This window comes from Camelus dromedarius, chromosome 5 (genome assembly GCF_036321535.1).
Source record: "Camelus dromedarius isolate mCamDro1 chromosome 5, mCamDro1.pat, whole genome shotgun sequence".
In the NCBI taxonomy this organism is placed as follows: domain Eukaryota; kingdom Metazoa; phylum Chordata; class Mammalia; order Artiodactyla; family Camelidae; genus Camelus; species Camelus dromedarius.
In genome coordinates this window covers 72,327,509-72,353,886 of record NC_087440.1, presented here as the reverse complement: position 1 = coordinate 72,353,886, position 26,378 = coordinate 72,327,509, and the positions used below count along the sequence as shown (strand labels likewise).

The 26,378-nt window shown below is 42.0% G+C and overlaps 1 protein-coding gene across 1 annotated transcript in view; it reads right to left on the bottom strand.

The window, feature by feature from the left end:
* The window catches only part of NRXN3 (neurexin 3), a 1,627,094-nt gene extending 1,603,446 nt beyond the window's left edge, over positions 1-23,648 (bottom strand). Inside the window, exons 1-2 of the mRNA XM_064486155.1 lie at positions 22,649-23,648; positions 18,415-18,737 (exon numbers count right to left, since the gene is read on the bottom strand). The gene's annotated coding sequence lies outside the window, so the exon portion shown is untranslated. The remainder of the gene's footprint in view (positions 1-18,414; positions 18,738-22,648) is intronic.
* Positions 23,649-26,378: the final 2,730 nt, after the last annotated feature.

The following is a 26,378-nucleotide window of genomic DNA, read 5'->3' as shown; positions in this document are numbered from 1 at the left end:
TCCAACATAATACAATGTACAAAGTGCTACATTTGGCCTACAAGCAGAGTGCTATATGTTGAAGTGAAAAGGGAGTGATTAATTATGTCTGAGAAGACAGAACAGAACATCTCAGAGGGGACATCAACTTGTGCATTGCTCACACCTATAGGAAAATGCATTTCTGTGCAGTAACAAGAACATAAAAAGAATTCAAAGTAATAAAATGAATATAGTTTTATGTTCTTTGTATTCTTCCTTGTCTTGAGGGCATAATAAAACAAGACCTTTTTCAGTTTAGGGGAACATAGAGGACTTAGATCAAGGAGTGAAGAGAGACTGTGTGAGGCTGTTTGGATGGTTCCATGTTGCCTCTGCCCACTTTGAGAAAAACAGATCAATTCATGAGCTCTTATGGAGAAAACAGCAGCCTTGACCGAGTCACAGTTTTGAGTGGAGACTCTGGAGATAGACAGATTTAGCTGCTCTCCGTGTACCCAGACCCTGCCATTTATCAGCTGTGAGACTTTGGCCATGTTAGTTAACCTCTCTCTCTAAGCCAGTTTCCTCATTGTGAAGTGGAGATAATGATTTTTGTTGAAAGAATCAAATTAAATAATATTGCATTGCTTCTCAAATGGGGATCCACAAATATTTTGAGTCTAAAAATTTTCTAAACCTATATTTTTTAATGTAAGAGTTCTCAGTTGAACTGCAAGCGTAACATTCTAATATTAACATATTCCAGACTACCTCATAACTAAGTCCTGCTGGGAAGGTTCAGTATCAAAGTTTTTGATGCCATTTGCAACAAGTGTTGGCACCAATAACTACTATTCTAGTGATCTTAGGCTGGTAAAGAAAGAGAGACAGAGAGAGAGATTTAATATGTAAATGCCACTTTGAGTTAAAGATGGACCACATTATGTTACATTACACAATACAAGTAGAACCTGCAAGGTGGTGCAGTGGTAAGAGAAATTAGTGGGAGAATTGAGTCATCACTCAGTACGAGGGAGCAGTGACATGACAGAAGAACTGGCACCACAGTCATCCACTACAATTCACAGTATGAACAGCTATTTAGTTTCAACAAACATTGTCATCTGTCACACTAAATAAATGATGTTGACTTAGATTGTTTCATGTTGTACTTCTGTTTGCATTAATTGATAAATTTCACTTTGTTTTATACTTGTTTAAACACTGTAGCATAAGATGCTGAGACCTCGTTGTGTGTCAATACATATTTCAGGAACAAAATTATAAAAAAAAAAAAAAACTTAAATCGACTCTAGGAGTCCATGAAAGAATACTTTTCCTTTAAAAAGAGACCATCCATTAGTCAGATTGTTAAAACACAAAACAAGTGATGTAAGGTGTTTAGCGTGGTGTGTAGAAATGGTCGTTACTATTAAATCTGAAAGAGCATACTGGGGTTCCAGTTCCAGGTAAGATGGAGTAAGTTCACTTTACCCTGGTTCTCCCACTGAATGCAGCTGTAAATCTCAAACAAAATGCATGGAGCAGCTATTTGAGAACCCCCCTCCATCTGGTATCCACCAGTCTGAACTCAGTGCAGCCCAAAACCCAGAAGGGCCACTGGGGCACAGAGAGTGAGTTCCAGGAGAAGCCTCTAGGTCTGGCTTGGGGAATCAAGAACGGGAACTCTTAATGCTCAGACAGAGTGCAGAAATCCCCTAGATTTTTTTTTTTCTCCATTCTTTCACACTCCAGATCTCAAACAATCTTCTGGTAGCAGCAGAATCCCACAGGAACCAAAACTCAGAGAGAGGAGAAACATCCTCTGTGACTGGTGGAGCTATGGTTCCAGAAAAATGGAGTGAACCTCCATTGCTTTTTTTCTATCTTTCTACTCCTTGGCCCCTGACATGGGCACACATGTGAAAGTGAGTGGCAAAACTGGGTTAATAAAACCCTAGATTTCTGACTGGAGAACAGAAAAGCTCCAGGGACCGAGAAAATAGGGAGATCATAGAGAGGGAGCAGCTTAGGAAAGTGACCCCATGAACTAATTATGGGCTTGCCTCCAAGCTGTGCATGCATGGATCTGATCCCAATCAGCATACCAAGGACTTTGAGCAATGAATTAACATACAGACCCCTCTCAGGTCCCAGAGTAGACACAGGGTGGCACACACATGGGAGAAATTCAAGGAGCATACAAAGGATTGGAAAACCATATTGACATGAAACAGCCCACAGAAAGTGAGTTACAACTTGCAGCCTAAACCTGACCAGATCAATTGCCTGCTTAAACAAAAATATTAACATTATGCACAACTTTAAAAAGACCCAGAATCTCATAACAAAATATTAAAAACATTCAGGGTACAATTCAAAATAACTTGACGTGAAGAATCAGAAAATTTTCAGTTCATTTGGGAAAAGACAAATATCAACAGCTGGACAAAACAAATGTTGGAATTACTAACTTTAAAGAGTTAAAAGTAAGGAATTTAAAGTAGTCATTTAAAATACTCCAACAAATAATTACTAACACTGTGAAAATTAATGTAAATACAGAAACTGAGCAAAGAAATGGAAGACATTAAGAAGAATCAAATGGAAAGTTTAGAACTGAAGGGGACAATATGGGTTCAATGGCATAATAGAGATGACATAGGAAAGTCAACCAACTGGTAGATGAATAAAATTATCCAAAATGAACAACAAAGATAAATAAAATGAAAAAAATGAACAGAGCCTTAGAAACTTGTGAGACACTAACTGAAGGTCTAATATTTATGTTAATAGAGTCTCAGAGAAAAAAAATAGTATGCTGCTGAAAAGTTTTTGAAGAAATAATGGCTGAAAACCCTCCAAATCCAGATGAAGAAATAAACCTACAAATTCAAGATGCTCAGCAAATCCAAAAAGAGGATAAACCCAAAGAAACCCATGCCTAAATGTATCATAATCAAATTGCTGTAAACTAAATACAAAATTAAAGTCTTGAAAGCAACCAGAGAAAAATAACACATTAGCTATAGGAGAACAGTGATTCAAATGACTGTAAATTTGTCATAAGAAACCATGGAGACCAGAAAGAAGTAGCACATCATTTTTAAAGTGCTGAAAATAATGAACAATTAATCAGGATTCCATACTCATCAAAATATCCTTCAGAATTTAGGGTAAAATAAAGATCTCCTCGGATAAAGGAAAAACTAATATGCCAGCAGACCTGCTTTCAAAGATTTCTAAAGGAAATTCTTCAGACAGAAGGGACATAATACCGGAAGAAAATTTTGGGACATCAGAATAAAGGAAGAGCGTCAGAAAGGGTAACTATCTGCTTAAGTATAATAAACTATTCTTTATCTCTTTAGCTCTTTAAAATATGTTTGATGATCAAAAGCAGAATTAGAAGAGCTGGTGAGGTTTTCAATGTATGTAGATGTACTGTGTAAGACAATTATAACCTAAAATGGGGAGATAGAGAGACTGATGTGGCAAGACTACCACATTCCATCTGAAGTGGGAAAATACTGACTCTAAGTAGTTTGTGAAAAGTTAAGATGCATATTGTAATCCCTAGAGCAACCACTAAAAAAATGTACACAGAGATAGACTCAAAAAATAAAGAAATTAAAATGAAACACTAAAAATCACTTAAACAGTCTAAATAAAAGAGGAATCACAGAAACAAAAGGGGGTACAAACAGAAAACAAAAAATAAAATGGTAGATCTAAATCAAAATTTATCAATAATTACATTAAGCAAAAATCATCTAAACACACCAATTAAAAGACAAATGTCAGAATTGATTTTTTTAAACCTGTGACACAACTATATGTTGTCTATAAGAAATTCACTTCAAATATAATGATATGGGTAGATTAAAAATAAAAAAGAGAGAAAGGCATACAATAAAGGCACTAAAAAAAGAAAGTCAGGATGGCTATATTACTATCAGACAAAAAAGATTTCAGAAATGAGAAAATTACTGAGAGTCATTCATCAAAAGAAACAGCAATCGTAAATGTGTACCTAACAACAGAGCTTTGAAACACATGAAGCAAAAATTGATAAGAACTGAAAGAAGTAGTCAACTCTATAATTACAGCTGGAGACATCAACACTTTTAATGACTAGAACTAGTAAACAGAATATCAGCAAGAATATAGAAGAACTAAACAACATCATCAGCCAACTGGATCTAACTGACACTTACATAGCACGTCACCCAACAACAGTAGAACATACATCCTTCTCTATACAGCACTCCACCCAAGAATAGTGGGATACAGACTCTAGGAACATTCACAAAGGTAGACCAAGTTATAGGTCATAAAATAAACTAGGAAGTTTAAAAGAATTGAAACTATACAAAGAATGTTCTCTGACCAAAATGGAATTAATCTAGACCAATAACAGAAAAATAACTGGAAAACCTCCAGACACTTGGAAATTAAACAACACACTTCTAAATAATCCATGGGCCAAAGAAAAGCCTTAAGGGAAATTAGGAAATATTATTGACTACACAAAAATGAAAACACATCAAAATTTGTGAGATGTACCTAAAGCCATAATTCTAGAGAATGTATAGCATTAAATGATTATATCAGAATACAATCAAGGTTTCAAGTCAATAATCTAAGTTTCCACCATAAGAAAGTAAAAGGGGAAGAACAAAATAAACAGACAGCAAGTAAAAGGAAGGAAATAATAAAGATTTAAGAAATCAATGAAATTGAAAATGGGAAAAAAGGGAATTCAGTACAACCAAAACCTGGTTATATGAAAAGATGAATAAAATGTCATCTAATTTCTAGCAAAACAAAGGAAAAAAGAAGAGATACAAATTATCAATATCAGGAATGAAAGAGGGGTTATCACTATAAACTCTACAGACACTAAAAGAATAGTAAGGGAATACTATAAACAATTCTACATGCATAAATTTGACAACTTAGATAAAATGACCAATTCTTCAAACTACAAACTGAAAGAAAATATTTTCAAATCACATGTTCAACAAAGGACTTGTATCCAAAATATATAAAGAATTCTTGAAACTCAACAATAAGAAAGCAAGTAACACAATTTAAAAATGGGCAAAAGATCATTAAAAAGTCCACAAATGATAAATGCTGGAGAAGGTATGGAGAAAAGGGAACCCTCCTACACTGTTGGTGGGAATGTAGTTCGATGCAGCCATTATGGAAAACAGTATGGAGATTCCTCAAAAAACTAAAAATAGACTTATCATATGATCCAGAAATCTCACTCTTGGGCATATATCCAGAGGCAACCTTAATTCAAAAAGATACATGCACCCCAATGTTCATAGCCAAGACATGGAAACAACCTAAATGTCCATTGACAGATGGCTGGATAAAGAAATTGTGGTATATTTATATAATGGAATACTACTCAGCCATAAAAAATAATAAAGCAATGCCATTTGCAGCAACATGGGTGGACCTGGAGATTGTCATTCCAGGTGAAGTAAGCCAGAAAGAGAAAGAAAAATACCATATGATATCACTTATATGTGGAATCTAAAAAAAAGACAAATAAACTTATTTACAAAACAGAAACAGACTCACAGACATAGAAAACTTACTGTTACCAGTGGGGAAGGGGGTGGGAAGGGATAAATTGGGAGTTTGAGATTTGCAGATACTAACTACTATATGTAAATTAGATAAACAACAAGTTTATACTGTACAGCACAGGGAACTATATTCCGTATCTTGTGGTAACCTATAGTGAAAAAGAATATGAAAACGAATATATGTATGTATATGCATGACTGAACTATTATACTGTACACCAGAAACTGACACAACATTGTAAACTGCCTATACTTCAATTTAAAAAATAAAAAAGTTTAAAAAAAAGTTAAAAAAATGAGCAAAGGACTAAAATAAACACTTCACCAAAGAGGATAAATGGACATCAAAAAAAAAAAAAAAGTTCAACATTATTAACCATTAGGAAAATGCAAATTAAAATCATAGTGACATACCACTACACACCTATTAAATGGCTAAAATAAAATGTTAAAGTACCAAAAATATCAAGTGCTGATGCAAATATGGAGTAACTAGAACTCTCCCATCTTGCCAGTAGGAGTGCAAAATGGTGTGATCACACTCCAGAAACCTGCTTGGCAATGTCTTACAAAGTTAAACATACACTTACCAAATGACCCAGTAATCCTACTTCTAATTATTTACCCTAAAGAAATAGAAACCTATGTTCACACAAAAACCTGAACACAAGTTATTTAGCGGCTTTATTCATAATTGCCAAAATCTGGAAACGACCTAAATGTCCTTCAAAAAGTGAATGGATAAACAAACTGTGGAACAGACGTGCAGTGGAATGCCAACCATTCAGCCATAAAAATAAACAGATTTTAATACACACAACGACTTGAATGAATCTCAAAGATATTATGCCAAGTGAAAAAAAGCCAGTTTCAAAACATTACCTACTATATGATTCAGTTTATATGACAGTCTCAAAAACACAAAACTATAGAGATGGCAAACAGACAAGTGAGTGGCAGGGATTAGAGGTGAGAAAAGAATGTGACTAGAAACAGCTAGCATGAGGAAGCACTGTTTTAATTATAGTGGTGGTTACATAAATCCACATCTGTGTTAAAATGAATAGAACTGTACACATACAAAACATCCATTTTTACCATATAACAATGTTTAAATAAAATTTTAAAAAGAAATATTAACCCATGAGACAGACACACTATACCAACTCAAAGCCAAGAATAATACATTGCTTTGCAGTGCCTGCCCTTATCCTTGCAAATAGCTTGCAAGGCTCTCTCAGGCTGTGGGCTACCACAATACATTGAGCTTCAGGGTTCAGAAGCCAACCTGGGGCAGATTGCTGCCCTATTTGAGAACCCAACTATTGGGTTCTCAATAATGTTTGCAAATAAATTAACTGGAAGATGATTCGTAGCATTAGAAAATAATTCTCCAGTTACCAAAAGGTTCCTGTGCGAAGAGAAGTATCTAGCCCCCTTCAGTCTATATGGATTATAGACTTAACGGCAAAGAAATAAAAAACGAAAACAACAGGATCCACTGCTTACTGAACAAAAAAATGTCCAGAAGATTCTCTGACTACCTCATTTAATTCTCTCATCAAACCATGAAATAGGCACTTATATTGTTTAGGGATGATTTCAGATGCAAGGAACAGAATAACTAATTCTCCGCAGCATTAACAAACAAGTGTCCATTTTTCTCACATGAAACACAGACAGTTACTGGCTTTGTTTTAGCTGTCTCATTATGGCAGGACCCTGAATAGGTGTCTCCACATTATTTTGGTCTCTTGGTAATAAAATGGCTGTCAAAGCCATAACATTACTCAGCAAATTCCCACCACAGGAAACAGAGGGAAGCAGGAGCAGGGAGGTTCCTCCCACACACCAGCTTCAGGTCAAGAAGGAAGCAACTGTCAGACAGAACAGAGAGATATTCTTTGTCTGCCTTCTCATATCAGGGAGGGAAAATGCCAGAACCAAAATGTTCTCCTTTCATCTCATGGCCAGAACTGATCACACATTCACTCCTGGAGCAGGACCTCCCCAGAGATCATGGGAAGTGATACCTGAACAAAATCGATATTGTGTTGGCAAGGAAGAAAAGGAGGCAATAAACACTGCCATGGTACTGTTATTATTTCCTCCTTTTTACAGATGAGAAAATATAAGAGATTCCTCAAGGTCTCCCGGATGGTAAGTGCTGAAGCCAGATTTCAAACCCAAAGCTGTCTGGCTGCCACCCCTGTGCTCTCAATCTCTGTTAGTACCTCTTTGGGATGCAGTTGATGTTGTGATCAATTCCTTCCCTCCCTGAGGCAGCAAGCCAGGAGCGCTAGTAGAGATTGCACTGGTAATGACAACTCAAGTCTTAGGAGAGAGAACAGAGCAAGAGTCCGACTGTGGATCAGCATGTGGGTCATACTGCACCTGCTTACCTAACAGCAGGGTAGAGCATGTCTGTGAAATCTCCATCTTCCTGTGGTTCTGTCTTCCTTGGCCTCTCCTGACCAGCTTCCATTTTCCTCTTTGAACAGGCCCTTAGAGAGCTTCAAGGGGAACAGAGCCGGGTACAGGAGCTGGGCTGGAAATCCTGCCCCTCTGGCTTGCTCCCCAACCCAGCCACCCTGGACTGCTTCCTTGGCCCTGTTCAGTCTGCTCACCATCTCCCTGCTGGCCTCCCTAGGGACCCTGACATCCAAAATAACTCAAAAGTCACCATATATGACTCTACTGCAAACATATCCTCCTCTAAAGTGAGGGCTGCAGACTGTATTTCAATGAGAAAATAAATTAGCAGGTAATAAATTTTTCCTTCTTTGTCTGTGTTCATAGTGGGCCTTGAAATTAGCAAGAACCAAATGTCACATTAATTTCACTGTCAGGGGCCAGCACTAAGGGTGACATCATAGTTGTCCCCTGGGACTGGAATTCATTAGTCTGGGTTGGAGATATGCAAGCCTACAGCCCTGAAGAGGACCAGTGGGGGAAGGGAAGTAGACACTGTTCATGAACAGATTCCATTTGAAGTCCTGTTGTGTCTTCTTCTGGGCTGTTTCCCAAGAGGAGAAAGCTGGGTCTCTAAAAAGTTAAAGGTATCATGGTTTTGGGTGCAGGCATGAATAGAGTTTCCAACACTCTGGTTATGTTCTCAACATGCTTGACCTCCATCCCCATTTCAGGAGGCTTTGTGGGGAAAGAGCATCTTATTGTGTCTAAGTGATGGTCTCTCCGTTCCAAAAGAATTTCTGCAACAGTATTGAGTGGAACAAGGAAGGATTAGCAAGTCCTCGGATTATCCGAGCAATAAAGATAGACTGCCATAGGCCTTTTCATTTGGAACTCAGTCTTGGTCAATATCAACATCTTAACAGCAAGTCAATAAATCCCGGTATCAACCGCGGTGGAAGAAGTGTCGATGCCTGCTGCCGGCAGCTTAGTTTATGGTGAATCAAGACCTCGAACGAGGCTTTAAATTTGCTGATGCTTTTTACTGTGGGGTTTGTCGCGGCTCACCCAGCCAGATCGATTCGCTACGTCGTGCTGGGGAAGAGGAAAAGGTTTGTGGCTCTCAGAGTATTAGCAAGTTCATTTCACGCTGATGCTGCGACAGAGGCCAGGGGAAGGTTTACAGAAGTGGCATTCATCAAGCCAGCCAGCTGGTTGCCCACAACATCCCTCAGGCTTGGAGCAGAGACAGGGAAGGGAGGGGCTGGCAGCTGGCAGTTCAAGAGCTGTGGCATTCCTTGGAGGTGGGGGACACGTTGTGAAAAGGGGACAGGATCTGGAGGCTCTGATGACTCCCACAGCCAGGGGAAGAGACAGAAGAGGGCAATAGCCTAGTACACTTCAGTTTCCAGGAGCTATTTGGGACTAAAGGCATTTTTCCCTTCCCAGAGAGTCTGTAGCAGACTGACTGCAAAAATGGCCCTAATTCTCCATCCTTCCTACACCACTTGCAATGTGATTTGGTATTTCTGCTCATCAAGGGGTTGAATCAACTTCCCTGATCTTTGAATCTAGGCTGCCTTGCATCTTACTCTGACCAACAGACTGCAGTCGCAGAGGTGGGCAGCAACATATCAGTTCCAAGCTGGGCCTTAAGAGGCCTCACCTATACCACTCTCCCTCTCCTTCTCCTACTCCCTCTCCCCGCCTCCCCCCCACCCCCATCGCCATCATGAGAACAAGAAGAGCTAGCTTTCTGGAGGAGGAGAGTGTGGAGAAGTGGCAGATCTCCCCAGCTGAGGTCATTCTAGATCAATCAGCCTCCAGCCAACCTGACCACAGGTGCTAAGCCCAGCCAAGCCCAGCCTAGAGCAGCGAAGCAGGCCAGTCAATCCATAAGCCTGTAAGAAATGATCAATGGTTATTGTTTTAAGTCAGTGAGGTTTAGGGGGTGGTTCTTTTACGTAGCATTATTATGTCAATAGATAATTGATACAGGGTTCATCCAATTGTTTAAGTAACTAAAGCAATGCCTAGGGGAAATCACCTGAACTTTGGGGTTCCTGACTCTCTGAGGACCAGAGTTCTACCAACTAGTGTTAAAAACCTTAAGTTTGTACACTATACACATGCAACAAAAATCCCACAAGGCCATTCCAAGCATTCCCAAACAGATTCCAGTAAAAGGCCATACACATTCCCCCAATTTAACTTATTCTTACAGGCAAAGGTCATGATTTCCAAGACAACCAGCCTTCAGCTTTAGCTCTAGGACTCTGCTTTTCTTTCTGGACTGGATAGACAAATGTGATGGAAGATCAGAGCAAGAAAAGATAGGGAAGAAGGGAAAAGGAATAACCTGGGAAGGCTTTTTGGAAGAATTTAAGGAAGTATAATATAAATTTAAGTTATAAACTTTACGGTTTAAGCTGGGATAGGCAAACTTTTTCTGCCAAGGGGCAAATAGTAAATATTTTAGGTACTGCAGATTATATGGTCTCTGGCTCAACTACTCAGTTCTTCTGATGTAGTGCAAAAGCAGCCCTAGATAGTAAGTAAGAATGTGAGTGTCTCTGTGTCCAAATAAAACTTTATTTATGAAAAGAGGTGGTGGCCAGATTTGGCCCACAGGTTATAGTTGGTAGATCCCCATTTTAAGCCATGCTGTAGGCATCCAGTGAAAGTTAGCATAATCATGAAAGGGTTTGTAGGAGATGTAATTCTTTGGTTAAGCTTTGGTAAATGGATAGAACTTGAATATGAAGAAAGAACAGTCAAGAAGAAGGTAAAATTAACAATTTTTATGAGATATTGAAGAGACCAAGCCCCCAAGAGTTTCAAATAGAAGATTTTATATGGGGGGAAATACTTGAAATACGGCTAGTTTGAGTAAAATTACTTCATGGAAAGCCTTGATAGACAAGTAAAGAAGTTTTGATGTAAGATAAGGGAATTAGGGAGCCATTGATGAGTTGAGCTGGAAAATTATGGAACACAAATATTTTTCAAATTGATGAGTAATTTCAAGGATTGGCCTCTAGGGCTATGTAAGTATGCAAAGCAGAGGTCCTGAGTACTGTCCCCACAGGATTAAAAACTCTCCTTTTAGAGGCTGTGAAGAAAAGGGAACACTCTACACTGTTGGTGGGAATGTAGTTTGGTGCAGCCATTATGGAAAACAGTATGGGGATCCCTCAAAAGACTAAAAATAGACTTACCACATGATCCAGCAATCCCATTCCTGGGCATACATCCAGAGGGAAACTTAATTCAAAAATATACATGCAATCAATGTTCATAGTAGCACTATTTACAATAGCCAAGACATGGAAACAACCTCAATGTCCATCGATAGATGACTGGATAAAGAAATTGTGGTATGTTTATACAATGGAATACTACTCAGTCACAAAAAAGAAAAAATAATGCCATTTGCAGCAACATGGATGGACCTGGAGATTGTCATTCTAAGTGAAGTAAGCCAGAAAGAGAAAGAAAAATACCATATGATATCACTTATATGTGGAATCTAAAAAAAAAAAAGACAAACTTATTTATAGAACAGAAAGACTCACAGATATAGAAAACAAACTTAAGGTCACTGCAGGGGAAGGAGGCGGGAAGGGATAAACTGGGAGTTCAAGATTTGCAGATACTAACTACTATGTATAAAATAGATAAACAACAAGGTTCTACTGTATAGCACAGGGAACTATAATATTCAATATCCTGTACTAACTTATGGTGAAAAATGATATGAAAATGAATATATGTATGTTCATGTATGACTAAAGCATTATGCTGTACACCAGAAATTGACACAACATTGTAAACTGACTATACTTTAGTAAAAATATATATATACAAAAAAAAAAAAACCAACTCTCCTTTTATTCTCCAGCCAACAAGGGGCATGATGCTACCCACTTTCACACAGTGGGAGTTGGGGTGCACATCACATAGAGTGCACCCAGATTCCCAGAAGATTCTAGGTGCCCATCAGGGTCTGGGCTTGGTTTCCTGAAAGCATGGGGAATTTCTGCCTTCCTGCACTCTGCAAAGGGGACTCTCCCTCCATCTCTTCTCCTGCTCTCTCCTCTGCCTCCTCTACCCCAGAGCCCTCTTGCTGCTGTGAGTCGCATGTTATAACAAATGAGTTACCAAAGGCTCCAACAAGCTGCTCATCGTTATCCCCAGCAGGAGAAAAGCAGCCATGACCTGGAGCTGGGACCTTGTTAGAGTTTGTAATGAGCTGACGGGAAAATATTTCTGCCTGATTAGAATCCCTAATGAGCTGCTGACGACAGTGAGCAGAGAAAGGCCAGATATCAGCTCTCTCCCTGACCCCTCCCACATCTCTCCCTGCTCCCAAGCAGAGCTCCATGCAGGAAAGGGTTCTTTACCAGCCATTAAAACCATAAAGAACAAACACAAAGCACCCCCAGAAACTCCCTGTCCATCCCTCTTCTCCCCCTCCCTCGGAGGATAAAGCCATCTTATTCATTTTTCCATGCACACCGACTGCTGCCACCTACTAACATCCTAACGATGCCACCTGGACCATACATAATTGGTCACAGGTGCCCCATGGGTCCTGGCGAGGTCTTCACTCAGAGAGAAATGGAAAGGAGAATACAGCATCTGACCAGCCACTGGAAACATGAGGCCACAGGCCAAACTCCCACAACGACCAGTCAGAGGCAAGTCTCCAATGTAAAGAATTTTGCTCACGTTCAATTCAGAGAATATTCTGATATCCCCATTTTCCTCTAGTTGCCTGGTTTTAGAAAGCATCTGGATTAGTTCCAGAGTGAACTGATTCACCACAATGATGATTTTTTAGAAGGAAATAGAAACACAACATATTTTGGGGGTAGTTCATGGTTCAATAAAAAAATAATATTTGGGTTCAATTTGGGATTCAGGTTGTGGTAATATTCAAGTCCCTGTGTCAAAGAGACTTGAATTTTTAAAGCTTAAGAGATTTTTATCTAGTCTTGGGTTATGAATTCAAAGGAAGAGAAGATATTTTGTGGTAGTAGGAGAAGAAAGTATTCTGGGATTTGGTACAATGCCCTTGGGGTGCCTGTGAGTTCTGTCTGTGGCTATAGCCCAGTCCGGCCCCTCTACCAGGCAGGGGCAGCTCCCACGTCATTTCTAAGGGACAACACCACCAAGTTCCCTTTGCTGTGCCCACCACAGAAACAGGCTTCAGCTAAATCACGAAGCATCAGATCTTTTAGCTCCCATCAAGGAAATCACACCAGAGCCATGAGCCTCAACCTTGGCTGTACCTTGGCTGTTATCTCCCAGGGAGCTTTCAAAAATGCAGATGTCAGGGTCCACCTCCAGAGATTCTGATTTAATTGGTCTGGGGTGTAGCTTGGGTGTTGGGACTTTTAAAGGTGCATCTAGAGCTGAGAGCCATTGGTCTAGAGTAATGCTTCTCAAACTTCAATGTATATATGAATAACCCAGGATCTTATTAAAATTCAGGTTCTGAGGTCTTAGATAGACCTGAGATTCTGCATTTCTAACAAGCTCCCAGGGAATGCCCATGCTGCTAGTCCTTGGGCCATTTTGAGTAGAAAGGATCTAGCATATCATCCTGAAGTGCTACTATATTTACTGGACTCTATGTTTGCCAGAACTCTGTCAATCACAATCAATAGAAATCCAACTCAAACTGGAATAATCAAAAGGAAAATGTATTGGTATAAATAAATGGGAAATCCAAGGGTGGGGCTGGATTTAGGTATGGCTATATCCAGGAGCTCAAATTATGTCACTAGGACCTTCTGTTTCTATTTTTGCTTTTCCTTGAGTTTGCTCCATTTTCTGACAGCCTCTCTCCACGTGACATCAAAGATGTTCCAAATAGTTCCAGACTTACCTCATTCCCACAGCTAATGAAGCCAAAGAAAGGAATCTGCTGCTGTCTCCCTCATCATCCATATTGGCCCCTGAAAATGACTGATAATCTCAGCTTGGGTCATATCCCCACTTCTGAGCAGGGATGGGCAGAGCTCCGTAATAGCCTCACCTGCAACACATGTGTGGGGAATGACAGTTTCCCAAATGGAGGGATGTGGAGCAAAGTACAAAGGAGCACCACAGTCATGTGCCAGAAGCTCTTAAGCCATTCTCTGCCACCTCCTCTTCTCTTGCCATTGGTTCTCTCCCACCATTGCTCTTCTCTGCTCCTTATAAATGGGCTAAGGACCTCTCTATTCCTCACCAATCTGTCCCTTATAGATTCCTGCCAGTCAGATGCTGATGTCTTGGGTGAATGGAAGCCAAGAAGGAGGTCCTTACAACTCCAGCTTCCCTCATCTCTCCTGATGCCCAGGACCAAACAGGAAGAGGGCGAAAGAACAGACAGTACTTTAGAAATAGAAAAAACATTCAGAGATCATGTTGAATCCCTCCATTTTACAGATGAGACCATCGAGGCTCAGAGTGACTGAATAACTTGTCTAAGAGCACTCAGGCAAAGACTGGCAGAGTCACACTCTAAATTCAGGTTTTACGACTCCAGTCCAGCACTTTAACATGATATTTATGTCACCTTCACTGAGATCAGAACCAGTCTAGTGTAGGCCTTGGGCATCCTTTGGGCTTAAAAAGTATTTCTGGATAAAAAGAAGAAGTATTTGGATGGAGGTATCTCTGTGCTCTTCAGGCCACAATCACAGACAGGGTATCCAACCCCCTGCTACTGTCCCTGAAATCTCAGGAGCCAAAGCATGTGAGGTGTGCACGTCCAAAAGGGTCTCTGTGGGGCATGGGGAGAGGTAAATTCAAGCCCCCAGTGACTTTGGGTTCTGAGTACCCAGCAAGGAGGAAACACCAACAGAATATCATTCAAAAGAACTGCCCCGCCCCAACTCCTGAAAGGGACTTTCAAGCTGACAGTTTATCACCCCTTGATATTATTTATAATAATAATAACAGCTGACATACATAATATGTAATATGCAGCAGGCCTGTCCTAAGTACCTTGCATAAATTGTCATTTAATCCTCATAAAACCCCTATGAGATAGCAATGGTTATTATTCCCATTCTACAGATGAAAAAACTGAAAGTACAGAGAGGTAGGAGGAATTAGTATCACAAATATGTCATAAATTAACTTTCAACATGTTTTCCTCTTTCAGCGGCCACTTATTTGCTCCTGAGCCACCTGGGGGACAGGAAAGGTGTTACCACCATGATTTTATAGGCAGAGTAATTTGCTGCCAGAGAAGGTGCAAGATTTACCTAAGGCTTTTACACCTGTCCTAGGGTCTGCAATCAGGCCAGCCTGCTGCCCCTGGAGGTAGCTGCTTGGGTGCACCTATGCTCTGGGCTTCCCCTCCTCCTTGGTCAAAGACCTTCCCACCTAAACTGACAGAGTTTGAGGCAAAGAGAAGCTATGTGGGTAACAGCAATCAGGAGGGCATCATGGAAGAAGCAGAACTGGCCTGGGCTTAAAGAAGAGGGAGGATTTCGGTAAGTGAAGAGCATAAGGAAAATGATTCATTCAGTCTTTGCTAATCACCTGCTATGTACGTGAGCATAAGGCCAAAGCCTCGTGACAAAGGAGAGTATCTACACCAGGATGCAATCACGATAACAACAGCTACTGGTTACTGAGAGCTAGGCTGAGTGCAAGCACACTACTTGTGTAATTTCTCCATGTCTCACCTTAAGAGGTAGGGTGTCAGATTTCAATCTTACAGGCAAGGAGGCAGTAAATGTGGATCAGCTCATTGGAGGTCACATAGCAGCAGGGATATGCTAGAGCTGATTGGGTGCATCTCACCCTGATGGAGCATTCAGTGACAGTACCCTGGTAGCTTCAAATCGGCTGTGGTGGGAGTATTTACGCCACAGCCATGGGCAACTCCCTGGAGACCTAGCTGTTAGACATTCACCAGCACAGTGCCTTGCAGCTGGGAAGAAAGTGAACAGGCTGGGCCTTGAACCCCCGTCTCTCTCACCCCTGGTGATTTTAGCCATTGTGCTGCCTCCAGTATAGCTCAGCATAACTAAAGCCAGGCAAGCTCAGAGAGGAATAGTCTTCAAAGATAACAAACTGAGTGCCTTCAGGCCAAACATGGCATTCATTCGTAGCCTCTCTGTACCACTGTGTCTTCATCTGCAAAATGGGAATCATAATAGTATCTACCTCATTGGGTATTTGGGTGAATTAATACACATGAAGCTCTTAGAATCATACCTAGCACACGGTAAACACTATGTAACTTTTAGGTTTCATTTCTTAGTTAGGGCTGCACGGTGCTTAAAATGTTGTTTAAAGAAAAATATAAATCAGTTGCCAATATTTTTAAATCATTTTTTTTGTGAAAGTCCAGGTATCTAGACTGTTTTTAAAAACTGTAAGATCTGACCTCACTTTACCATGTGGCAATAACCATCTGGAGCCAGGTCACAGCTGCCCCCTCCCCTCTCCATGGGTGACGCCCTTTGGGGGACTGCTCTCATCTCACTTACCCTACCCCCACACGGCCCCCTGAGTTTGAGACTCCTGCTCTCGGCTTCTTAAAATACACAGATGGAAGGTACTAGGATGGATAATGTGCCAGCCACATGTTCATCTGGCAGGCTTTATACCTGCTATTACACCCACTTAAAGATGAGGGACCTCATCTCAGAGAGACTAACTGTGCCTAACTCAGTGTTGGAAGGGCGGGGATTCAGAGCCCAGGTCATCTAATTCCTAATTCAACATCCACCACTCACCTTTGTGCAAGAACCTGAACTCAGAAGCAGCTTGGGGCACACTCACAATGTTGGGAGTGGGGTGGGGAAGGGTGCAAAAGGCCTGAGGGCTCTGCCCACCCTTCCTGACTCCCTGGACCTGATGGGCCAAGGAAGATGTGACTTTCAAGGAGTGATGCCAGATAAAATCCAGGACGCCAGTTAAATTTGAATTTCAGGTAAATTTCAGATAAATAACCAGCTTTTTTTTTTTTTTTTTAGTATGGCCTATGTATTATTTGGGACATACTTATATTTTTAAAATTCATTGACTTTTAGATAATGAATTACTTTACTATAAGGATATATAGGTATGTTCCAAATAATGCGTGAGATATATTTATACTAAAAAAATTGTTCATTTATCTGAAATTTAAATTTAACTGGATGTCCTGTACTTTGTTGGGTAAATGCAGCAACCCTAAAAAGTCACAGTGGCCTCTGTCTGCCCAGTTGGAAGGAAGCCAGAGAGGGAAAAAGAGGAGAAGGCACCCCTCAACCCAGGGCTGTGAGGAGCTCTGGCTTCATCACCACCACTATCAGAAGTTAGAACTTTCTTTGTCTTCTCTACACTTATTTTACCAGCCAGTATGGATTTTATTTCATATTTTGGGCTAGTGTTGCCGCCTCCAAAGGTCTCCATCCAGCCCTGCTGCAGCTTCATTCTGGCGGTCACCAGGAAGCTGACCCAAGGTGTCAGAAACAGGGACTGGTCGCCAACTGACTCAGTATTTATTGTGGGTTTGTTTTGTTTTGATGCTAAATGCATCACCGGCCGGAGCCCAGGGCAGAGCACCACTCTCTGGGCCAGCTGCGACCTTGCCTGGGATGCTGCGCCCAATGACCGTGGGTGATCTGGGCTCACTCTCCAGCCCTTGCCCGCCGGTCTACGAGCCGCCGCGCTCATGCCCTGGCTGAGCTGGCACCTGCCCTCCCGGCCGCAATGATCCGCGACTGGCGGCCAGACTGAGGAGGGGGTCAGGGCAGCAGTTGGAGTGCGCCTGGCTGGGGGCACCTCCCCCATCCCTGATCCCCAGTAGGGGCAGCGCCGTGCCCCCCTCAGGCACGTGCCCAGGTGAGAAGGGCTTAGCAAGGGAACGGCAGGGACACACACACACACACACATGCACGCGCGCGGCTCTGTGCTTGGGCCCAGCCACCCCTTCTGCCAGTCTGCCCCCCTCCCCCAGTTAATGATCAGGCCCCAGGCTGTGCCAGCTGTTCTGGGTGGAAGGCGGTAGCCAGTGGAAGCAGGGAGACGTGCCAATCTCCAGTTATCGCCCTTTGCACCATTCCCCAACTACTAAAATCCCAGGCCACTGGCAAACAAGAAAGCAGATTTCTCACCGGAGGTGGGGCTGCCCTGACTTCCTACAAAGAGGCTGGGAATTGTGGCCAAGAGATGGGACAGCTGGAAGCTCAGCAGGGAGCTTGGGAGGGATGTGCAGGCAGAGAGAGGCTGCCCCACCCCTAAACTGTCAGGTTGCTTTTACTTTCAAATTTCTATCACCTCCATCCCCACCTTCACCCTCCCTGTCCAGCGACCATTCAGCTAACCTTGTTTGGTTTTCTGCTTTGCATTTCTCACTGCCTGATGTTATATATTTGTTTGTTGTCTCTCCCTCACCTGGCCCCATTCACTGCTATACACTCAGAATCTACAACAGTACCTGACACGCAGAGACTCTTCACAAGTGTGATGGATGCTGTGACGGCAACTGCCTCAGCTGAAGAGAGCTGCCTGGGCCAAGTCCCATAGGCCCTTTCCAGGTTGGCCCACATCCTTGGATGGATGGAGGTCCAGCATCCAGGCCCCAGGACAACCTTGAAGGGCAGGTCTAGGCCTGGAGCGCCCTGTTGGGTTGGCTGAGGCTGTGTGGTTCTCCCTTTGTCCACTCCTGCATCTGTTCTCTCCTTTCCAGTGGTACTGGTGCAAGGACACTCCTTCACAGCATGTTTGATAGACTCAGCCTCAGTGTCCACCCCTGGGAAGCTAGAACACAGCAGCACATATTGGTGGAATGAAAGAGGAGAGAGAGGGGAAAAAGAAAGAGTTTTGACTCTACACCATTGATCACCTTCCATGTCCCCAAAATACCTCAATCCTGCCTACTTCTCTCCCCATCCAATGCCACCATCCTCCCTTGTTTTAGAGTCCCATATTCCCTCTGCAGCAGACACGGTGTTGCCCACCCCAGACCCTCTGGCTTCGGCTGCAGCTGTGGTGGAGGGTTGTAGAGGAGCCAGCAGCTTCCCACGTCACATGGCTCGTCTGCTTTCTCTAAGAGCTTCCTCCAACAGCCCAGGATCTTGCTCAGCCCAGAACAGGGCAGCCCTACAAGAATCACAGATAAATACCCATCCCCATCCCTCCGGAGAACAATGCTGAGGCCCATTCCACAAGATTCCTCAGAGGTCCCCAAAGGGATTCAGCCCTTCCCCCCATTCATTAACCCATCCTTTATTTTTCTGACTTTTCTCTTTTCTTCTCAGTTTCCCTAGTCCCTCACTTGTACTTTCCAAGTAAAACTAGTGGCACCTAAATCCTTATCTCAGTGTCTGCTTTTGGTGGAATCCACACCAGATGAGCCTCCTAACTGGCTCCTGGATTCCTACTCTTGCTGATTTGAGCTTCTGAAAGACAGCAGTGCAGAGAACTGGCCTTTCAGCTGCCTCTAGGCCACCAGGACTCTGATATGGGACTCAGTCTAGACTCTGTGTTGAGGGGCTATCACCTGAGGCATTGGGATACTAACCAAAGTCAAAAATCCTTGCCCTCCTGGAGCTGACATGCCCCCTCCTCCCCCAGCCCCTTCTCCTCCTCACACATTTGCTTGCTTCTCCTGCCTTACTCCTACTCACCACTGAAGCCTCAGCTCAAAGGCCCCACCCACAAAGTGATCTTACCTGCCCTGCTCCCTTCCCATCCACTTTCTCCCCAGTAACTGCCCTCAGAGAGCCTGTTCCTTTCTCAATACACCTGTCACCAGACTGGTGTCCTCCACCATCATGCTCACTCCACAAGCACATGACTATGCCTTCTTCACCATCACTGTAGCCGCTGCCCTTGGCCCTGTGCCCACAATCTAGTGAATGAATAAATGAGTGAATGACCTAATGGCACCATTGTCACGAGTGCAAGGGTAAGAAGGGGAAATGAGAAACTCATCCTCTTGCATGGACTGGGAGAGATAGACGAAAAGAAAAGTGTCAGAGTCACCAGTACTGGTGACCCAGATGACCACAAATTTGGGGGTCCTAGACCATCAAGTGGCAGCAGGAATGTCCTTGGGACCCAGAGACGGTGGCAGGGTGGAGAAATAGCAAGATGCAGAAAGGCCAGGCCACCAAAACCAAACCATTTCTTCCTCCTTCATGATCTTCCCAGCCACAGAATGTCAGCAGTGGAAGGTATCCCAGAGACCATCTATTCTCTGGTTTCATAGGTGAGAAAACCAAGACCCAGAGAGGCACCTCAGCCAAATAAAGATCCCAGGATTAGTGACAAGCCTCCAAACACAGAGCTCATTGCTCTTGCTTGTTAAAATCTGAGCTTCAATCTGGCCGGGTCCAGGGTGTAGACACAGCTTCCCATGCCATCGCCCTCAACCATGTGCATCTCATTGTCCTGGGAGAGACAGCTTCCAAGTATCAGCAAGCAGGGATTTGTAGGATGGTTAAACCCCTCCCTCTGTAGCCTGGCATTCTCACATTCCTGTCTCTCACCAAAGGACTGCTCTGGGAAGAACACCCAGACTCTCGCTCTCTAGAACTCGGGCTTTGGATTCCAACAGCCTCTCTCAGAGTTGAACTCTTGCCTTATTCCTGCACATTCAGGATTCAAAGAAGCTCAGTATCCACAGGATGCTCTGTGCATCCCAGATATCACTCAGACAGTCCAGGCATGTCTCCCTGATTGACACTGAACTAGGTTCTGCCCACTCATTCTGGTTTTTGTCCTAGTGACAAGCTGAATGGTAGACTGTGAATGACAACTGTCCCAACCAAAGTCTTTTTACACCGCCTTCAGTTTATTAGAAGAATGAGCAAACATACAGAAATAAATAATAGCTCACATTTACTGAAGGCTTACTATGTGCCAACAGCTATGTTAAGCACTATATTGGTCTTACTTAATACAACAGTCCTCTAGGGTAGAAATTTTTATTATCAACCTGTTCACTATGAAAAAACTGAGACTCAGTGAGGTCACGTGACTTGCCCAAGGCCACACAGCTAATAAGTGATAACCAGAATTCAAGCCCAGTGCATCTGATCTCAAGTTCTCCACTTCCTCCCTCCACCAAACCACTCATTATTTCCAGAGAGCAGGGGTCCCAGACACAAAAAGGAGGGCCAAGTGCAAGCCAAGCACCATCTCTTCAGAAGATGGCCTCCTCGAGCCGAGCAGTTATCAGAGGACAATTAGGCCTGATGATACACAGGTCAGGAGAAATGGTGACTACTGCCACATGTAACACAGAATCACCACCCTCAGATGACCTAATGCTTGTCTCTGAGCCTTGTTCTTGGGCCCAAAGCAAAATTGTGAGGCTTGGGAGCACTCAGCACCCCTTCTCTACCCCATGCCCTTTCTAGCAGCCCTACCCCACATCCCCAACCACACACACAGACATACACACACACACAAACACACACACACACACACAAGCAACTTCATATCACACCAGGCCAGACTCCATCGTTACGTAGAGAAGTAGATAGGGAGTTAGTGATATGTTATCCTTCAAGAGCACTTACAGGTCTAAAGTGGATGTAGAAGAAGGCAGTACTTAAACAAAGGAATAGTTGGTTGTGTACCTTAGAGTGTCTCAGTCAGTTGTAAGGTAATTTGTTACTATTAACAGTGAGACTACTACAATTTGTGAGCTAGCTACTTTTTGGAAAACTAAAGTCAATATCTCCCCTAAAACAACATCACAGTCCCCTGAATTTGAAATGTATTCTTAAGTGGAGGAGAGAGGATGGCGTGACAGCTAATTCACTGGTAACTGTGTAACTCACAGCCCAGTTTGAACACGGCACAATCTAACTGAATAATTAGGATCCCTGTATTCTTAGTAGCTGTGGCATTTAGAAAATATTACAGCACTTCACTTTCTCCCAGCCAATTTTTTTAAGACTGTATCAAAACCTGAGTACCCAGGGGAGTATATTCCCTGGCATGGGAGGAGTCCCTGTAAGGAATCCGCAGGCACGGGGGTGGGCGGGGTGGGGCAGTGCCTGAGACAAGAGGAGGCCCTGGCAGCTCGGAAAGCAAGCCCTGTCTTCCTTCAGCAAGGTGTCCGAACCCTGCCTCGTCCATGGACTCTTCCTCCACCAGGGTGAGAGAGCTCTCCTGTCCCACACCAGGGCCAGGTGGACCACCTGTCTTAGTCTGCTTGGCTGCCATACAAAATACCATAGACTGTGGCTTAAACAACAGAATTTTATTTGTCACCATTCTAGAGGCATGGAAAATCCCACATCAAGGTGCCAGCAGACTGGCTTCCTGAGGGGAGCTCACTTCCTGCCTTGCAGCCAGCCGCCTTCTTGCTGTGTCTTCACATGGTCTTTCTCCCGTATGTGCAAGCTTTCTCTTCTTATAAAGGCCACCAATTCCATCACGAGGGCTCTACCCTCATGACCTAATCTAACTCTAATTACCCCTCAGAGGTCCCATCTCCAAATACCATCACATTGTGGGTTGGGGCTTCAACGTATGAATTTGAGGGAGACACAAACATTGAGTCCAAAATACCAGTGATAGGAATGCTCAGTCTAAGAGACTGGTCTTCAGATGACTGATGCAAAAACTGAATCATTCATTCATTCATTCATCAAACTGATATTTATTAGAACTTACTATGGACCAGGCATGTACTGATTCTTATTAGTACTTACTATATCCAGTGCTCTGTGTTGGGGTTCCAGTGTTGATTCAAGTAAGTCTAGCTCCTGCCTTCAAAATATTACAATCTTCAAGACATGACAACCAGGGTCTGTGGGGAAGAGAGCACCAGATGTCAGCATAGGTATCCACAGAGTTCATTCATTCATTCAACAAACATTTAATGAGTTTGACTGTGGTCAAGGACACAGGGAGAAATCAGGCACAGTCACTGTCCTTACAGGGCTCACAGTCCAGGAGGTATAGGCAGATTGCAAATACAATGTAGTAAGCTCTACAGAGTTGAGCCGTGATATATGAGCATGTAACATGTGTGTGTATGATTACACAGCAAAAAGAGAAAGAAAATGATCAGAGAAATAGCACAGTAGTTCATCCACCATTCCTCCCACTAAGCACTGAGCCAGAATCAGCACAAGATGGTAAAGAGAATCTATCAGACCTTCAGTTTGTTCCACTCCCCATTACCTTTCTTGGTGTGATCATTGCCTGTCCCATTGACATCCATTTATTATTACAAACATACATTTTTTAATTCACTCAGTGTCCCTAAACTCAAGTCAACTACTTCATCTGGTCATCAGCCAAAGAGATGGGATCATTTTCACCACTGGCTGGGCTGAACTTCTTAAGGACTCTGATATACTTTGTGGATGGGTTGACCAGATAGTTTATCATCCAAACCAGGACACCACTGACAGAGAAAGTGAGATGATGTTGATAATTACACCAGAACAAGAGGCATAAACTGGGACTGTCCTGCAAGCCAAGCATATGGCATCTCTATGGGTGACTTAAGGGATTTTTTTTAATCTGAAAAGAGTTTTTTGGGAGGTGGGGTGGTGGTGATTAGGTTTCTTTCTTTCTTTTTTATGGAGGTACTGGGGGATTAGGTACAGGAGGACCTCCTGAATACTACGGATGCACTCTACCACTGAGCTATACCCTCCCTCACTGAAAAGAGGTTTTTTATTTAACAAATAATATATTTTATACAAGTATTAATTATAAGAATGTTTTCTAGTTTTTATCTTAATTTTATTTTTTAATAGATTAAACATTCACAATTATTCAAAAGGAACACAGTAAAAAGTCTCCCTCCCACTCTGTCCTCAGACACTCAGTTGCCCTCAGAGGCAACCAATGGCGTGTATATATATATACAATTTAACACAAATTATAGCACCGTATTCACACTGCTCTGCACTTACTTTTTTCTCTTAACAATATAACTTACAGATAATTCCATATCAACATGACAAGCTTCCTCCTAATATCCAATGCTTACTATTTTGCTGTATGGATGTACATAATTTATTTAAGTAGTCTCCATTGATGAGCATAAAGATTGTTTCTCATCTTTTGCTGCAATGAATGACCTTAACCATACATCATCTTGCAAATGTGCCAGTATATCTATGGGACAAATTCCTGGAAGTGGAACTGCTGAGTCAAAGGGCATAGCAGTTAAGATTCTATTTGGTTGTTCATAACAGAAAAGTCAGTAGAACAGTCACTTAAATAATATAGATATATTTCTCCTCTAAATAAAAGGACTCTGGAGGTGGACCATCCAGAGCTGCCATGGCTTCTTTTTGTTTTGTTTGTTTGTTTGTTTGTTTTAATGGAGATACTGGGGATTAAACCCAGGACCTCATACATGTTAACACACACTGAGCTATACCCTCCCTACTGTGGGCTAAGTGTCATAAGATACCAGGATTGTATCTTTTTTGCTCTGCCATCGTCTGTCTAAAGCTTATACAATTGTGGAGGCCTTCTTTTAAGTAAAAAAATACAAAATTGCAAATAATTATTTAGAATGAGGGTGGAAATCATAATATATTAGAGATTTTTTAAAGCTAAAATAACACAAATATCACTACAACCAGGAAAAATATTATAATTATTCAACTTTCCAACATATCTGTATAATAGTTTATTCCCTCCTTTTGGGGGGCTACATGATCTTTGATCACTTTTCCATAAGACAAGACTTTGTAATATCTTATGGAGAATAAATAAAAAGATAATTGAATTTTCCTTTCAGCATGCTTCATTAAAATTTATTTTTATTCTTGATAGCTGATATGCATAAAATATATGAGACATACTGTTAGTAGTACTGCTGGTTTTGCCTTACAAATGTAAGAATTCTGATAAACTATGATTCATAATGCACATCAAAAAATATTTGGTGCATTTATAAATATGTAAGCTAAGTTACTGAGCATGTTCTTGCTAGGAGAGAGCTTCCATTTTATTAGGCATCAGTGAGCCACAAATTCTCCATTTACAATTTTATACAAGTGGTAAGTGGAAGAATATTATCCTGACTTTGTACATTTTAACCTTTTTTTCTCCTCCACTACTGAAATCCTCTGGTGTTGAGACACATTCACGTTGTGATCTGACCTCTGCCCTGCACCATGGTAGCATAAAGCCTGGGGAGCTGGCACGGTGAGCAGTAGGGGTCTTCATGGAAGCCATTCCTACAACAGGATGGACTTGCAAGTGACTGCAAACCACAGAAGCAGATCCTGTTAGACACTAACTAACTGCATCCCCAGTTCAACTTCCTCTTAGCTGGATCTCCAAAATTCCCATGGCCATACTGACACCATCCAACAGAAGGGAAAGTGTGACACAAGGAAAATCAGAGTCGAAATAGACAGCAATCTGAACTATTTGCAGTTGAAATATATTACTTCTGAAAAGATAGTTACAAAAGCATATGAGCCTGTGAGCACATCTCTAGGGCACTCCTGGAGCCTTGGAAGATGCTTGTGGAAAGAAAGGGCCTGGAGGCTTAGGCTCCATTACCTGCAGGGTAATCTGTTCCTGGCCAGTAGGGTTTTAGGTTCAGCCTGGTCAATCACACACCCATGATTTGGAAGGAGGAAGGGAGGCAGAAGCCCCTCCTCCTTTGAGAGCGGCAGGTACTTAAGCGCCAGTTTCACTAGATAGGAGTTTTTGTGCTCTATACTCTGTGGTCCGTTAGGCTCTATACTCTGTGGTCCATCCCCCACTTTGGGTCCACAGGCTGTGTAGGGCAGCTACGTGGGTCCAACAGCAGCTCTTCCCTGTTTGTTGTTTGTCTGTTTCATTGTAATTTTAATTCTAATTCCAAACAAGCAAGAAAAGAATATAATAAATGTCCATGTACCACCACCTAGTTTCAACCATCATTAATATTTTGCCATTTTTTGTCTCATAACTGAATCATTTCTTAGTAAATTTAAAACATCATGTGTAATAACCTATAGTGAAAAAGAATATATATGTATAACTTGAATCACTATGCTGTACTCTAGAAACTAACACAACATTGTAAATCAGCTATACTTCAATTAAAAAAAAAAACCATGACACTTAACCCTTAAATATTTCTACATATATCTCCAATGAGTAGGGATATTTTTCCAATTAACAATGCCAATATTATATGTAAGAAAAATAGCAATAATTCTCTAATATCACCTAACACTCCCTTCATATTCACATTTCTATAATTGTCCTAAAAATATATTTTATACCTGTTTCTCTGAAACCAGGATCCAGTAAGTTTCATGCAGTAAATTTGTTTATTATGGCTCTTAAGTCTTGTCTTATCTAGGACAATTTCCCCTCATGACATTGACTCTTTGAAGAGATCAGGCCAGCTGTCATGTAGAATGTCCCACATTCTAAATATGTCTATTTCTTTATACTGTCATTTAATTA